Source organism: Tympanuchus pallidicinctus, unplaced genomic scaffold (genome assembly GCF_026119805.1).
Source record: "Tympanuchus pallidicinctus isolate F22 unplaced genomic scaffold, pur_lepc_1.0 scaffold19, whole genome shotgun sequence".
NCBI classification, from domain to species: domain Eukaryota; kingdom Metazoa; phylum Chordata; class Aves; order Galliformes; family Phasianidae; genus Tympanuchus; species Tympanuchus pallidicinctus.
This window is the reverse complement of record NW_026294710.1, coordinates 14,132,683-14,147,626: the sequence shown is the minus strand read 5'-3', so window position 1 is coordinate 14,147,626 and position 14,944 is coordinate 14,132,683. Positions and strand designations below refer to the sequence as shown.

The following is a 14,944-nucleotide window of genomic DNA, read 5'->3' as shown; positions in this document are numbered from 1 at the left end:
TTTTGCTCTTGGTTATGGAACTCACTGCCTGGGCCAGGATGAGGAAATACTTCCTGCATCTGCTGTGAAAAAGTGCTGGATCACAGAATTGCTCAGTTTTCACCACAGCAGAAAGGGAACTTTGAGCCATGGCTGTTGGGGAACACTTCAGGACTTACGAGGATAGCGGGGGTGTGATGTAGTTCTCACTATTTTGGACACAAAGCAATCAGGATAGAGGGAGGCACTTCCAAGAAACCTTGTTTGTGATGTGTTAAGCAAGAGTTGGGGCACCAGTAAATCCAGTCATGTGTGCATGTGGGCAGCAAGCACAGGAATGCTCAGGTGAGCTCTGAGAGGGGTTGTCAGGGTGCCAGGAGTAATGGGGCCACTTCAGGAGTCGTGGTGTTGCGCTAGATGTCCACGGCTTCCATATTTTGGGCTGGACAGGGGGTGCAGCAGGAGGCTATGATGGTAAAAAACACACCCTGCTTTTAGATAGGAACTCTTGTAGCAAGACTGCTGCCTCCTCATTGCCTTGATAGAGAAGGAGCTCTGTGTCACCATTGCTTTTCTCGTATCATACAGTCATCTAATTTGGAAATGAGGAAAAGACTTCTAAGATCATCTAGAGTAACTGTAAGGCCATCCCCACCATGCCCACTAACCATGTCCCTCAGTGCCATATTGCCCCTTCTCTTGAACACCCCCAGGGATGGTGGTTCCACCACCTTCCCGGGCAGCCTGTGCCAGTGCCTCACCACGCTTTTTGAGGATAAATTTTTGCTAATTTCCAACCTGAGTGATGGGTTCCAGGCTCTGCCAGGGGACTTGCCTGATGCTTATGCTGATAGTTTGTTTTGTTTTGTTTTTTTTTACCTAAATGTGGGTTGCAGTAGAGTCTAGATGAGAATCACTCCAATGGGACACCTTTAATCATGAGCAGCAGGTCACACCAGGCTCTAAGATCATACATTGATACCCAAACAACTACTTGAGTTTGATCACTCCAGGTTCTCCATCCTGCCAAAATTTAGGCAGAATAAAAAAAAAGCCTGGCACATAACTCAATTTCTCCCTTTACATCCCTGAACCTGCAATGTGAGCAGGGGGGAGAGGACTGGCTGGTGGCATGGTGACAGGCTGCATGTCTGGCACCCAGCCTGGTGGCGGGGGGTGCTCGCCATGCAGCCATCTTCACAGACAGTCATGTCATGCTGCTCTGTGCTGTCACCCGTTAAGCAGAAAGACTGTGGGCTTCCTGAAGCTCCAGTCACATGTATTCTGCGCCAGCAAAAAAAAAAATTTGGCTTGCTGCTGATAGAAACCTAACTTAATTTTACCATTAAAGAGGGCTTAATATAGTCTACTAATGTTATCATTGTTCGCCTGATTTCCCTTCTCTGCTGATTGTGTCTCCTTCCCTGTTTTCTCTCCATGCTGAAAGGAAGCTGCTAGAACAGCCAGCGTTGCTGAGGCAGACCATGCCTCTGGAGGATGCTGCTCTGCGTTTGCTACGGAATGTGGGCACTTTGCACAGTCTGGTTGCACAGCCCCGCACTGTGCCAAGTTGTCCTCTTGTCACCTGCTCTACACTCGGGAGTTTGCATGCAGATCTATGTGCGTACCACATTCTTATCCCTATCAGGTTTTCCTTCTGAAGACTGCCTTCTCCTTTTTTCTCTTTTTTTTTTCCTTATATCTTACTTTGCCAGGTCCTTTTCTGCAGCTGACGTTACATGGCACATACTTACTTACCCCAGTCATCACTTCAACTGTTACATCCTTTTAACCTTCACAGTTGCTGCAGTAGACAATTGTGGGGATAATTTAGAATGAATTTACTTGGCCAGTATTAAAACCACAAAGAAATCCAAAGCAATTCTGTGCAAAAGGAATCTCTTGATGAAATTATTTGCAAGGGGCTGAAAGGGGAATACATCGTGAAAACTCAGTCCAGCTGCAAGGCAGTGCTTTGGGGACACCACTGTGGGCTGGCAGCTGCATATGTCGTGTCAAACCTGTTCTAACCACTGCACAGTGAATGCAGAATGGTCAGCATTGCTGAGCAGGGAGTGGGCCTTGCTGACAGATGCTTACTGCTATTTGTGTTGTGCATTAACTCAGTGAGTTCTGTGTCTTTAATGCAGTTCTGTTCTCTGTGACAATTCCCCTTTTCTCATCGCGTCTAAGAAATTAAATTGAATTTGCAAATTATTACAAATTGGTATTAGGATGCCTGTTGACGGATCAGACTAAATGAAAGGCATGCCCTGAAGTAAGTGAGCTCATTTAGTCATTGATTAATTGATTTAATTATCTCTCTATTGTAGATAGGAGGATTCATATGTGGGCTGAATGAAGACCTAACTCTTCTTAGTAAGTCACCAGGGTTGTTTTGATTTGCTTTGTCACTGTTATTCCTTAGTAGCCACGTTTTTACAAGTGCTGTGTTGAACCATTTGTTAAAGACCACTTCTAGGCTAGCTTCTGTATCCTGAATCCATTTGAATCTTCAGAGTCTGTAGTCACTTTTTCTTAGCACTAATTCTTCATCCTCATCTTCTTTTCCCTGGGCAAACGTTCAACACATGGTCCAGGTTGAATTTTAATCTTGACACAGCGTCCTTAATTTCTGTGATCTCTGCTAATTATATTCTTAATGCATTCATCAGAAGGCCTGATCTTCTGTCTTGGAAGTTTTCTTTGCTAGCACGTGTTTAGCTACTGCTGCAGTAAAGTTGTGGATTCACAGGGGTGTGCATCATTTCATCTGTCTCCTGAAAATGTTTCCCTGACTTTCACACATCTGAACTGATAGTGGTCAGCTGCAGCTCCGTATCATTTCAGCAGAAAGGAGCTTTCTCTCATGTAGACCTTCTTGTAAATGCTACAGAAGTACCTTAAAGCCTCAATTTTAAGGTTGTACCTTTCTATGATGCCTGGATTAGATAGGCCATCAAGCTGGTAATCTGCCTACGTGGGAGATTTTATTGTCTGATTATTCCTTATGCTTTCTTTTCTTTTGATCTCTCTTTACCCTTCCTTATCTCAGGCACTGAAACAGAAAACAAACTGCTTTGATTCTGATCTATATGAAACTCTCAGATCGATGTATGTTGGTCCATCATCAGGACTCTGATCTGCTACAGCATTTTTACAGTGCTTCCCCTGGAAACCATAGGGAACCTTAACATCTCTGTAATGAAATAGCTTTATCATGTGCTCAACCTGAGTTTCTCATGCTCCAGAGAAAATAAGACCAGAAACATCAGACTCCTTTGTTTTGATGCTGAACAGATAATTTGCTGACCTTATTTGTACCTTCAAAATGTGGAGCTGGATGCAGAGAGGGGACTAATAGGATCAGAAGATTGGATGTTAGGAAAAACTCAAAAAGGGTGGTGAGGCACTGGCACAGGCTGCCCACAGAGGTGATGGAGTCACTTTCCCTTGGGGTGTTCAAGTAAAAGGGGAACACAGCACTGACTTACATGGTTTAGTGAGCACGATGGGGATGGGTTCACGGTTGGACTGGATGAGCTTAGAAATATTTTCCAACCTTAATGATGCTATGATTCTATGAAAAGCAAGTTCCAGCAAAATAGCTACATGTATGTTCTGTTCTTCAGATGGGAACGTATTTTCCTAGTACAGCTATAGCTGTTCAGTAGCTGCAATAGGTTAAAGCAAAGAATACTCTGCAAAACAAAATCGGTTTCAAAATCCAGCACTTTCTCACATCTCTAGTTTGGCTCTGTTTAATATGTTGAGCTTTATGCTGTGATTCTATAATTAGCTCTGTAATTTTCTGTGGCATGGCATCAGTGTTCATTATTGAAGCACATTGCCTGTTTTTATCCTAGAGATGTATTTTGTCCTGCAGCAGCAGTCAAATGCATGAACTGAGCATTATGAAGAGGTTCAGGAACGAGGAATAGTAAATGCTCAAAGCTGCATGTGGTCCACAGGATGTAGGAATTTCAGTGCTGCCATTGCTAGTGCCAGGTGATGGGGAATCCTTCATCTCTGCTGCATGTGTGTTGAAGATGGCTCTCATCTCCTTGCTTAGGCTGGATGTGGCTCTGTGCAGCCTGCTCTGGTGGTTGGTGACCCTGCACATAGCAGGGGCGTTGAAACTAGATGATCATTGTGGTCCTTTTCAACCTAGGCCATTCTATGATTCTATGACTTTTCCAGTCTGTAGCATAACATAGGAGCCAGTCATCTGTCCCTAAAATCTTCAGGTACGTCTGTCGACCCTCTTACTTCAGAACAGAAGAAAAACTGTTTAATAAGGTCACATTTCTTGATCTACAATAACAGGTGCAGAAAAGGTTATGTATAGATATAACTTCTCACATGAGGTTTTTTAAACATATAAATACACGTACATAAAACCTCTGGGTGGTTCTGTTTATTCTGTCGGTCAAAGAGAGGGGGGGGTTCCTGGAGTGGTGGGAAGTGTCAGCAGCTCCTATTTATGTGTACTGCTTTCTTCATCTGTAATAGAATGTGGTAATCTGAGATGAAAGGGAACTGGTAACAATGTGTGATAGCCATGCGACTTTTCCTATGCCTTTATAAGGAGATACTTTTGTAATGAAAATGTAAATGTACATTTAAATAAATGCTTTAATGAATTCCAGGTGCTGATCTTCTGTGAGTGCCTTCCCAGTGCCAAAGAAAGAACATGTTTTTGATGGAAAGCCTACTTTTAAATGAGTACAAACAGAAAGGTAAATAATCCCCTTTCCAGTAAGTTGATGGAATACATTCTCTACATGGGATGTGTTTCCTGCTGAGAAATATGTGGGCAAATACATCTGGCATGTACTGTGGTTCTGACTGTGCAGCCCGGTACATAGGAAGTAGGCATCTTTAAAAAATGAATTTTTCTTTCTTTACTTCTTAAACATAACAGAAGAAAGATTCAAAGGTGGTTTGTTTCGCTCTGAAAATATTTCTGGTTTGGCTTTTCTGTTTTTTGCAGTGTCACTCCTCATGGGAGGGGTCAGGAATACTTGAATCTTCAGCTAGAAGATCTTCTGCAGCCTGTTTATCAGGTATGGGAATGCATTTGGGATTAAAAATAATCACACTTGGGTCTGATTTGATTTCTTATCTCTGTTATTTGCTATCTTCTCTTCTTTCTGCTAGTTTTATTTTACTTGCCCTCCAGTTATCAGAGAATCTTTTCAAAATAGTCATAATTGAAGTTGGTGCGATACCAGAAAAAATACAGAGAAATAAACACTTTGATGTGTATTCATTGTTACTTTTGAGTCATGCCTAAGAGGAATTATTTCCAGATCACCTTTCTTTCTCTGACAGGCAAGTTGGCAAGATTATTTATGTAGCAGTGTAAGAAAATCGAGTACTGAAGATAAGCAGAGGGGAGGAAAAGTTACGAGCGCCTCATTTGGAGAGCTCCCTTTGTAGAGGCCTGAGTGGACGTGGTACAGTGCAAGGCGTAAGAATCCAGACAGGAGCTGTAGGTTTTGAGTGCTTCGTGACAGGGCCATTTCTGCTCAGCATTGGGATTAGCACTTCCCTTGGATCTTACGTAACACAGACTTTGCCGGGGTGGTTTCTAAATAAGATCATGGCTCTTCAGATTCCAAAAGATGTAAGTCAGAGGAAATATTTTAAACTGAAGGACTGTTTTATTTTCGTAGTGATTATTGGTTTCCTCCCTGTTCCCAGTAAGAAACTACAGTGTATGTAAAACAGCAGTGGGAATGAAAAAAATGATGTTTGTAGAGTGAAAAGATAGCAGGAAGAAACAGTGGCTTTTGTTGTGAGTGATAACGTACTTCTAACACACCTTATAAAAATAGGGAATTAAGTTAGTCATTGATCCTCCAGTACAATTTCTGAAGTGCAGCATGTGATGCTTCTGTCCAGAAAGCCGTGATGCCCTCCAAAAAAACAAGGCTGCAGCCCCTGTGCTGCCCCAAAGATTGCTGTTTGACAGAGGAACAGTCAGCTGCTGTGGTGATGGGCACAGGATGGGAACAAGGGCAGAAACAGTGGAGTGTGAGACAGAAGCCTGGCTACTCCTGTTCCCTTATTGTTTCAGTAGCTCTTTCTGAGTTTGGGGATGGCTGATTCCAAGGAGTTAGACAGACTGTTTCACTGTTCTCTGCCTCACATTCTCACAAGTACTGCAAAAAGAAGCATGATGATAATGTTCATATAGATCTGCGTATCATTCCTTGCAGAGCAGTGAGTACTGGTTGTGCTTGAATTTGAGCGCACGGAAATCTCTCTCCCCCTATAAGAATTGAAGTGAGTTTTTTTACAGTAATTTTTGTAATGCATAATTCGTATACTATAGTTTTTGTCATATGAGCATCTCACTGTATTTTCCCCAGCTTGATAAGCTTGCTTTTGTATTTTTAGGATTTCTTTTTCCCTAATAATCCCAAAAAAATAAACATGAAGGGGTTTCGAAGACTTGCATAGCAAGGGCGTTGCTTCATTCAGTAGGTGATTTGCTGGCTCCTACTATTTACAGGTCCTTCTTCTGCAGGGAATTATTTACCCTAGTATGGGGCTGTGCCACTGCCAGGGATTCAGTGCCTCAAAGTAAAACAAATCAGTTAAATCTTACTTCTATCATTCAGTAATTTTTGGGTCTCTAGTCCAAAATGACTCATTTGACAGGGAACACAGTGTTTTCTAAGTTTAGTAGTAAACTTTGGTTGCCTGTTTTATTGATTTGACTGTAAAAGCACTCAAAGTTCAGACCTTGAGAAAAGGGCTCGAGGCCTGTAGAGGAGTCTGGAGGAAGAGAAGAATGATTATGAGGTTACATTTTCAATTGTCTATTTCAAGAGCAACACAAACAGCTTCTGACATTTTATTTTTTTTTCCAGATTGAGGACAACCCTTTCTCATTCATAATGGATTGTTCAGAAAAAAAAAGACAATTGGACGTGGTAGAAGCTGTTTTTTTCCTAAGGTATAGCACATCTGTGTCCCTCCTTGGTATCAGGTGGTACTTGTAAGTGCTTTGCAGCATTAGCCATCAGACCTTTCCTGTTAGAGGCTTTGAGAAGCTTCAAAAATGAAAAACATAAGCGTATTGTGCGCTCAGAACAAATGAAATGGATGTTTGCTTAGTAATACTGGTCTTTATTCATGGGCTGTTCGCCCATTCCAGAGGAAATACTCCCAATTGTTTGCTTGGTAGATCTTTTCATTAGTGCTAAACAAAGGACAGGAAGGAAAGCGAGGTATGCAAAGTATTGTCATCAGTGTAGGAAATTTTAACAGTAATGATTTGTCATGTCATTAGTTTCCTTCCCCAACTGACTAAACAGTTTTTCTTGTTACCTGTTTGTGTCAAGCCAGCACAGACCTTGTAGTCATTAAATCACAGCTGTAAAAGCTTAGGTTGTTTCTTTCACGTTGCCAGTTCTAAGATAACAAAATTACTCAGCAAAAAAAAAAAGTTCAGGCAGCTGGCCAGGAGTGAAAGCTGGGCATTTTATGAAGACCTAGTAAAACTTCAGTAAGAATCGCAAAGTTTGATGTATTGATTTTTGTCTGTAAGTTCAAGAGGTGTTTCATTGCAGACTGAAACTCTCATCTCTGTTTCTCGTGACCAGCTGAGCAAGGGAGATGGGATTTGATGTTATCCAAGGTGTGATTCCACAGTTCGTGTCTCTAGCTAGCGCCAGCTTAATAAGTTTCTGCCTACTCCCATCCGTTTATTTCCAGGTCAGCAGCAATGCCATGCCATCTCTTTCCTCACTATGTGAAAACCCAGGGCTCTGAAAATATCTTAGTAAGGAACAGAAATGCAAATAAATGCTTTTTTTTTTTTTTTCTTTGAATCAGAATCATGTGAATGGTTTTGTTCACAGCGTGGCCCAAGGACAGCTGCATCAGTACAACTGGAGGTGACATGAACTGCAGCATCAGAGGCACAGCAAGCACTGGAGGATGTCCCAATGTTAAGTGGTCTTGCTGTCAGCAAAAACCTGCTCTGGTACTGTATCCCAGTTGGATGGGTTTCACTGGATGTAGAAATATTTATTGAACTGTTCATTTGTTTGTTTGTTTTTAAGGATTAATATCTTGGGGTTTTGTGTTGTTTGGATTTTTTTTTTTTTTTTTTTTTTGCTTGAGATAAACCATCTATCTGAGAAATAAGTCAGCTTTGTGGACAGCCAGTGGATGTCAATAAAGTCTTGGCAAACACAGTAGGTATTTATTCAGCCTTGCAAATTAGAAACATTTCTCCTGCTTGTTTTATGAAGGGAACAAAAAAAGACAAATTACATAGCGGATGAGCTCTCTTGATAGTTGGAATTCGTTTGTCTGGTGGTGAAAACGCTGGGGGATTTATGGTGCAGAAAAATAAAAGATGAAACAGCTTTTCACCAATAGCAGTGCTTTAAGTTCTCATTGAAAATTACTGGGGAAAAAACCCTTTAAAGACATCTGTAGCTGACTTCACAGTCTCAATTACTGTCTTGGTAGGCAGTTCTTCCCTTCCTCACTGCAGTAAGTATTAATTGTTTTTTCAGCTGGCAAACAATTCCTTTATGGTTCCTTGGTCTTATTGCCGTGGGGTATCTGCAGCAACTCATAAGTGAGATACATGGCCAAGTGTTGAGTAGGAAGTTCGCACTCCTGCTTCCCATGCTATAGCCGCTCTGTTAACAGAGGCTTTCTGCAAAGTTATCAATCTGTCATCTTCTCTTGGCTTCACATTTTATTAAAAAAAGGAATTTGAAAAGTTACAGTAAGTTGAGCAATTTGTCAGACGTAAGTAACTTGAAGGCTATTGTCTCCAAATTACAGGCTGACTCGGTCTTGCAGCCTGTCATGGATGGATCATAAAATTGTCATAGATAAAAGCTTTAACAAAATCCGCTTAGGCAGCTCCTGTGATGGCAGAACATGGAAAGGAAGCAATAACTGAAAGACCTGGTAAGCCTTTGGCTGCAGCTAAACCACTCGTAAGTCACTAGAATTATTCAACAGCAAAACAAAACCAGAGAAAACTCCAAACTTGCAGTGGTTTAATCTCTGATGTAGCTTCACTCGTGTAAGTAATCTCACTGATGTCAGATAAGGCCTTGTGAATTCTGTAATATTGAAGATCAAACTGCTGATGCTTTATTTCCTCTGAAAGGGTACAGAATAGTGTTTATTTGTAACTACAGAAACAATGAAACAAGAAGCTTGTTCATTTCAAGTTTTTATGCAAGTCTGTTAACTGAGCTGAGTTTGCTCTCTATATTTCCCAAGTTCCTGCTTTTCTACTAAGTAGAATCATCAGCATGAAGGTGTTGTCTCCTCTGCTCCTCTTCTTCCTCTCCATTTAAACAAAGAAATTATTGCTAGCAAATGTGGAAGGAACAGAGAAGTCCAAGATCTAAAGATTCATTAAAAATGTACAGGGTCTGATAGTTGAAGGAGCTAATTAGGAGGCGTCTTGGAGAATTAGCTTAGTTCTCTATCTGTAGTTCATTTGTTCTTCCAGTTTAGAAGAACAGTTTGCAGCCCTAATGCAGGAGTGCTTCTCGCTGTCTGTGCTCTGGAACTGCACATTGTTCTTACATTTTTTGAAAGACACTTTCTTCAAAAGTACAGATGTGTTCAGTGGAAGAGTCTGTCCTTTGGTTAGTCATACTGAGACATTGTGGTCTGCACCCATTGTAGGAGTAGCAATAAATGCACATACACACATGCTGAACTTCAACTGCAAATCCCTTGTACATGGCACATGTAACTGTGCATGGACACACACTGCAACAGTTCAGCCTTGCCTCTGAGCAGGGAAGATAACAGTTGTGAAGCCTTACTGCCTCCTTGTCTCACAGATTGATGCCAAATTTGTTGGATTTTCTCTCGAAGATTTTCTGGGAGGGGAGTGCTTAAGCTGTCCTGCAAACAGATATTCCCTGGGAACTGCCTATGCTCATTTCAGATTTCTCTCTTCCATCTTCAGCCATGTAGAAGCTCAGTTTCTAGGCTCAGCTAGTTGTTTAGCTTGTCGCTGTGGTAAATGAAGAGTTACACACCTCTGGAGGTAATTAACACATGGAAATAGATGTAATTAATTACATTTCTGACATGATTTCCTGCTGCCTGAAGAGAACAATTTTAACACTACTTGGCTGTCCTCAGGAGACTGCGGATGGGTTCATCTCGGGTGATGTTTGTAATCAGCTGAAGTCAGCTTGCACAGAGCTGCCAGCAGCAGGCACAGAATGTGCAGGTATGACACTGCAGAAGGGAACAAGTACAGCCCTTAACTTCTTGAATTATACTGCAGCAGGGCAAAGTTTGAGGCTTTTTCAAGCCTTGAGGAAATTGTCCACAGTGTTAAAGCATCAGCATTTCCTGCGCCCGCCAGAACAGTGTTGTTTTACAGCCACACAGGGCACAGCGGTTGCCTTCTATCATCAGAACATGCTGTGCTGTTGTGCTGCTGCTGCTTTGGGTAATTTGTTCTTGCTGAAGCTCTGTGATGTGCTTATGGAGTGCTTCGCAGAATGTCACCGTGAGCGTGGCTGTGCCTCATCTGTGCAAACACTGGGAGTTGTTTGACTTGATTTCGTAGACTCGACTTGGGTATGTTTGTTCTGCCAGCTGAAATGAGACATTGAAGACAGGTTATAAAAAATACATCTGTTTGAAAAGATTAAATGGTTTAAAACACACTTGAGTAATAGAGTTCCAAGAAAAATCCTTGTGTCAGACTTCCTAGAAATTGTGGTGGAACCAGGTGGTAAGTGCCAGCACTGAGCAGTTAATTAATGCAGCCCTCACATTAGGTTTGGGCACACACCTCTAGCGTTACAAATACCCACAAACGGTGGACCGGTCCATCTTTGGGGCGAGTCAGCATGCAGGGACTGATACATAGACTGTTTCACACGCTGTTATTTCTGCTACTGCTGCTAAAAATAATGTGTTTCAGCATTGAGCAGGAGGCATTTCGCATGGTGTTTTGCTGTCACTAGAGGGAGTTTGCAGCAGTGCTTCTCTTACTGACGTCCTCGGTGATCTCGGTGCTGTGGGGAGACCTCGGCAGACACTGTGCCAGGACAACGGCAGTTCTGAAAGTAGGATGAGGGTCCTTCTTCCTTCGGTACACCCTGGTACGTCTTGTAATCTGGATTAACAACATTCTTCAGGGTAATAGTGCTGTAAGCAGTTCTGTTTCTGTTGGTAGCGCTGTAATAGAAAACAAATGAGCATTCGGTGACTCAAAGCAGAATCAGGAAGTAAGAAAAAAGCATTGATTATTTAATAGGAAAAAACAAAGATGGAAAAAACCACCATGGATAGATACTCTTCTGATTTATTGTTACAGGAATATGGTCTTGGCTAGAAACAAGCTCCCTCAGGAAGCTGGTTTCATATGGTGGTTTAGATTTAACTATTTATTGTCTAGCACCATTTGAAATCAGTGTTCTTGGAGGAAGAATGCCTGCTGTGTTCATCAGTGAAGTGGATCCTTGGAAACACTGGTGGAGAAAGAAGGTCAAGATCTTTCTGTGCTTCTGTTGCTAGAGTTAGCTTCACCACTGGACAGACTCCTTAAGTAGGCTGTGACCTCAGAGTGCATGCCTCAGACAGCCCTTGGGAGAGCAGTGCAATATGTGATTTCAAAGGCAGAAATTCTGTTGTAATGGTGCTGGCCACGAGCATGTTTATAGTATTTGTAGGTGGTCAACCAGAACTTGGAAACAGAGAAGGACTTACAAGACATAAACATTACAGAAAAGCATAATATGGAATTGCAACACAGCATTGAAGACATTGATGTTAAAACAGCCCCTGTTGAATTACATTCTTACGTTATGGCAAGAAATGAGGAAGGGAGCCTCATTTGCTCTGCTTTCTGCCCGTCGTGGATGCCTTTTTGGGTTTTTGTTCTTTACTGCTTCTGTAAGTGCCTGTTACATACAGTGTGTGTATCATACATTACACTGAAAGTGCTGGATGCTGTCCACATCCAGATGCTGCATGTTTGCATTTTCATGTGGTGTGTTTGGTAGATCTGAATGTGCTTATTTATTTTTTAGGTTTTTCAGTGTTCAGGTTGCAGTCGGTAGCTTAACGTGATAGGTGTAGTTGATGGAAATAACTAGCATCAATACCTGTGAGAATTGGACCAGACGTGGTAGAGCACATTGACTGAGGCTACTCTGTACAGTTGCAAAGGAGTATGTAACTAAAGATTTTGAAAGTTTTCATCTTCTAAATCTTTGTCTGAAGTGTTTCAACAATTTTTCTAGGGAATAATGGCACAGAGGTAACTACGAATGTTTTCAAATATTTGGGGATCCTCCAATGTAAAACACTGTTTAGTACCTAACTCTTCATCCTTGCAGATCTCAGTAACCCCTTTAGAGGATGACTGATTTCTTTTGGTGTTCAGAGTCAATAATATTTTCTAGCACCATTTGAAATCGGTTATAGTGATTGGGGAATTGCTCCTTGTGAATTTTATACAAGAGACTCCAAAGAGAATCTTTTAATGCTGGTACCTAGGACTGAAAAAAAAAAGGACTGTAAAAATTATATTCAGAATGCTTTGGAAAGTCAAACAGTGCTCAATGTGAAGATAAAGGGAGATTGTTTTTCCAGTGGGAATTATCAGTGTGGACTCAAGATCAAGAAAAAACATGCTGAAAAACACTGTTGGTTTAATGATCTAGCCAGGGGGTATAAGGAAATAAAAAGTCAGCAGCAGGAACCTTTCCAGTCTCCAGTTAGTGCACTCTGGACATTCTGAAAGACAGATCTTGTGCAAGATTTCATTGCTAACCTAAGAGCTTTTGCCTTCTCCACTCTTACACTGCTAACAGCATAAGCCACAAAACTGAGTCATCTTCCCAAGGATGTTACTTATCGAAGTTTTCTCCAAGAATTGTGCTCTTCAGGGAAGCAGAACTGGCCAGAGATGCAGAGTCTGACTCTGGGTCATATCCTCAGTTGCAGCAGGAGCTCATTAGCCGTGAAGATAATTTCTGAAAAGCATTCCTCAACCAGAATATCATACTCTCTGGGAGGTAGTAACACAGACTGCAGTACATCCCTCTAGCAGGGGATGTTTTCCTAGATTAACTGCTTATAGAAGGAGTACCTTGCTTTTACTGGTTCTTTTCTGTGGGGAAACTGAAAAATAGCAGCTGTAGACTGCAAACAAGTGGAGCAGCTGTTGAGGATTCAGAAACATTCATAATCTGGTAACTTGTTGGGAGCAGTACATTCACCCTTTGCCTTCCCTTGTGTTTGTTTGACTAAGAAGGCATCAAGTTGTCACAATCTAGAAGAGGCTCAGTGTGGAAGGTACACGGCCTCTTTCTGGTCTCTTGCTTCAGTCCTTTTGTGAAATCCACTGCCATGATTTGTCTTGTTTAAACTCTCAGCAGTGGGTGGTGAGTGCTGTGTTTAGTTAGCTCTCAAGTTACCATAAAAACAATTAAAATTCCAAGGGTGTCGAACAGCTAGTGGAGTATATTTTGCACTGTGATGCCAAGAGCTGACACGTGCCTACATACATAGTTTGGGGAGTTTAGCAGATGTTCTTACAGAGCTTGTAAGCTATACAGGAAAAAAAAAAAAAAATACTGCAGCCATGAAATGTGGGTTACAAATAATCAGTATGTTTTGAGTCTGTTTAGCGCAGAAGTAGCTCCCATACAGACCTTTGCTTAAATTATTTTTTATGCAAAGTCCATCAACAAGGACTTAAAGGTATTCAGAGTTTAGTGGCTTGTTCTGTGCTTGCCAAGGTGAGGTCTGAAAACGAAGAAGTTTTTACACTTAAAGAAAATTTGCTATCACAAAGACTAATCTTATGGTGAGAATCAATTACAAATCAATAATAAGTGATCACAGGAAAAAAAAAAGCCTCAAGGATACTATCAAAATTTAATTAATTCTGTTGAAAGGTAAGAGGTTTTTAAGCTGTAGTAATTTTCTCTGTTTGTACCATATAGTGAGAAACAAGGAAGCTGCCAAGTACTTGGATTCCCTGAAAAGCTTTTCTGATGTGAGTAATGCTGCAAATGTGCCTGTGTGCTTAGAAGACTGCGTCCTATTGCTTGTTAGATCTTTCTTGCAGCTGCAGGGAAAGAAAGAGAGAAAGAAAAGAAAGAAAAGGGAAGGAAAGAAAGAAAGATGCTAAGTGAAAACAAAATTCACTGTGAAGTAGAGGAGAAATATACAATGGATTTGTTTCTGCTTACTCTCTGCACTTGATCTTTTTGAAAGTGAAGCTGCTACTAGAGAACAGCCTTCCTTGTCATGCAGCCAGATGTAGATGTAAAGCAGTGTTGATGAAGACCGCAGCCATCTTAGAATGTTTGTCAGGTCCCACAGTGTCCCTACTGCTTGCTTGCAAGTTTGCTCCATCCTCCATCCATTCATCCATTTCCTCAGGGACATGATTGAGCAGGGGGTTGTTAAGAGTTAGCGTAGTATGCTTAGGTTGAGGATGGACTTGATGATCTTTAAGGTCTTTTCCAACCTGAGCAATTCTGTGATTCTGTGATGATCCTACCCTTGAGTACCCTGCGGCAGTTGTAAAGTGCGAGGAGGTTCCTTCATGGCCTGTGAGGTTTCTTTTCTGGAGTGATGTTGAAATGGAGTAAAAACTGATACCATGCCAAAAAACAGCGCTGAGAGACAATCACTGCTATTGCACCAAATTTTGTTTGCTCCCTCTGTGGAAGCATTCAAGGCCAGGCTGGATGGGGCTGGGAGCAACTTGGTCTAGAGGGAGGTATCCCTGCTTATAGCAAGGGGTTGGAATTAGATGATCTTAAAGGTCCCTTCCAACCCAAACTGTTCTGTGATTCTGTGATTCTAGACTTCTGTTATCCTCCATCATAATTCTGACACCTGGATTTTGCGTAGAGAAGCTCTGTAAACTCCATCATGCATTGGGGATTTAGGGAGGAAATAACTTTCTAACATTGTGTAA

General features: G+C 41.6%; 1 long non-coding RNA gene across 11 annotated transcripts in view; it reads left to right on the top strand.

The window, feature by feature from the left end:
* The window catches only part of LOC128079471 (uncharacterized), a 122,068-nt gene extending 110,722 nt beyond the window's left edge, over window positions 1–11,346 (top strand). For all 11 annotated transcript variants that reach the window (XR_008206161.1, XR_008206163.1, XR_008206160.1 and 8 more), the window contains 4 exons: window positions 4,629–4,718; window positions 4,973–5,045; window positions 6,861–6,946; window positions 7,854–11,346. This is a non-coding gene — a long non-coding RNA (uncharacterized LOC128079471). The remainder of the gene's footprint in view (window positions 1–4,628; window positions 4,719–4,972; window positions 5,046–6,860; window positions 6,947–7,853) is intronic.
* The last annotated feature ends 3,598 nt before the right edge of the window (window positions 11,347–14,944 follow it).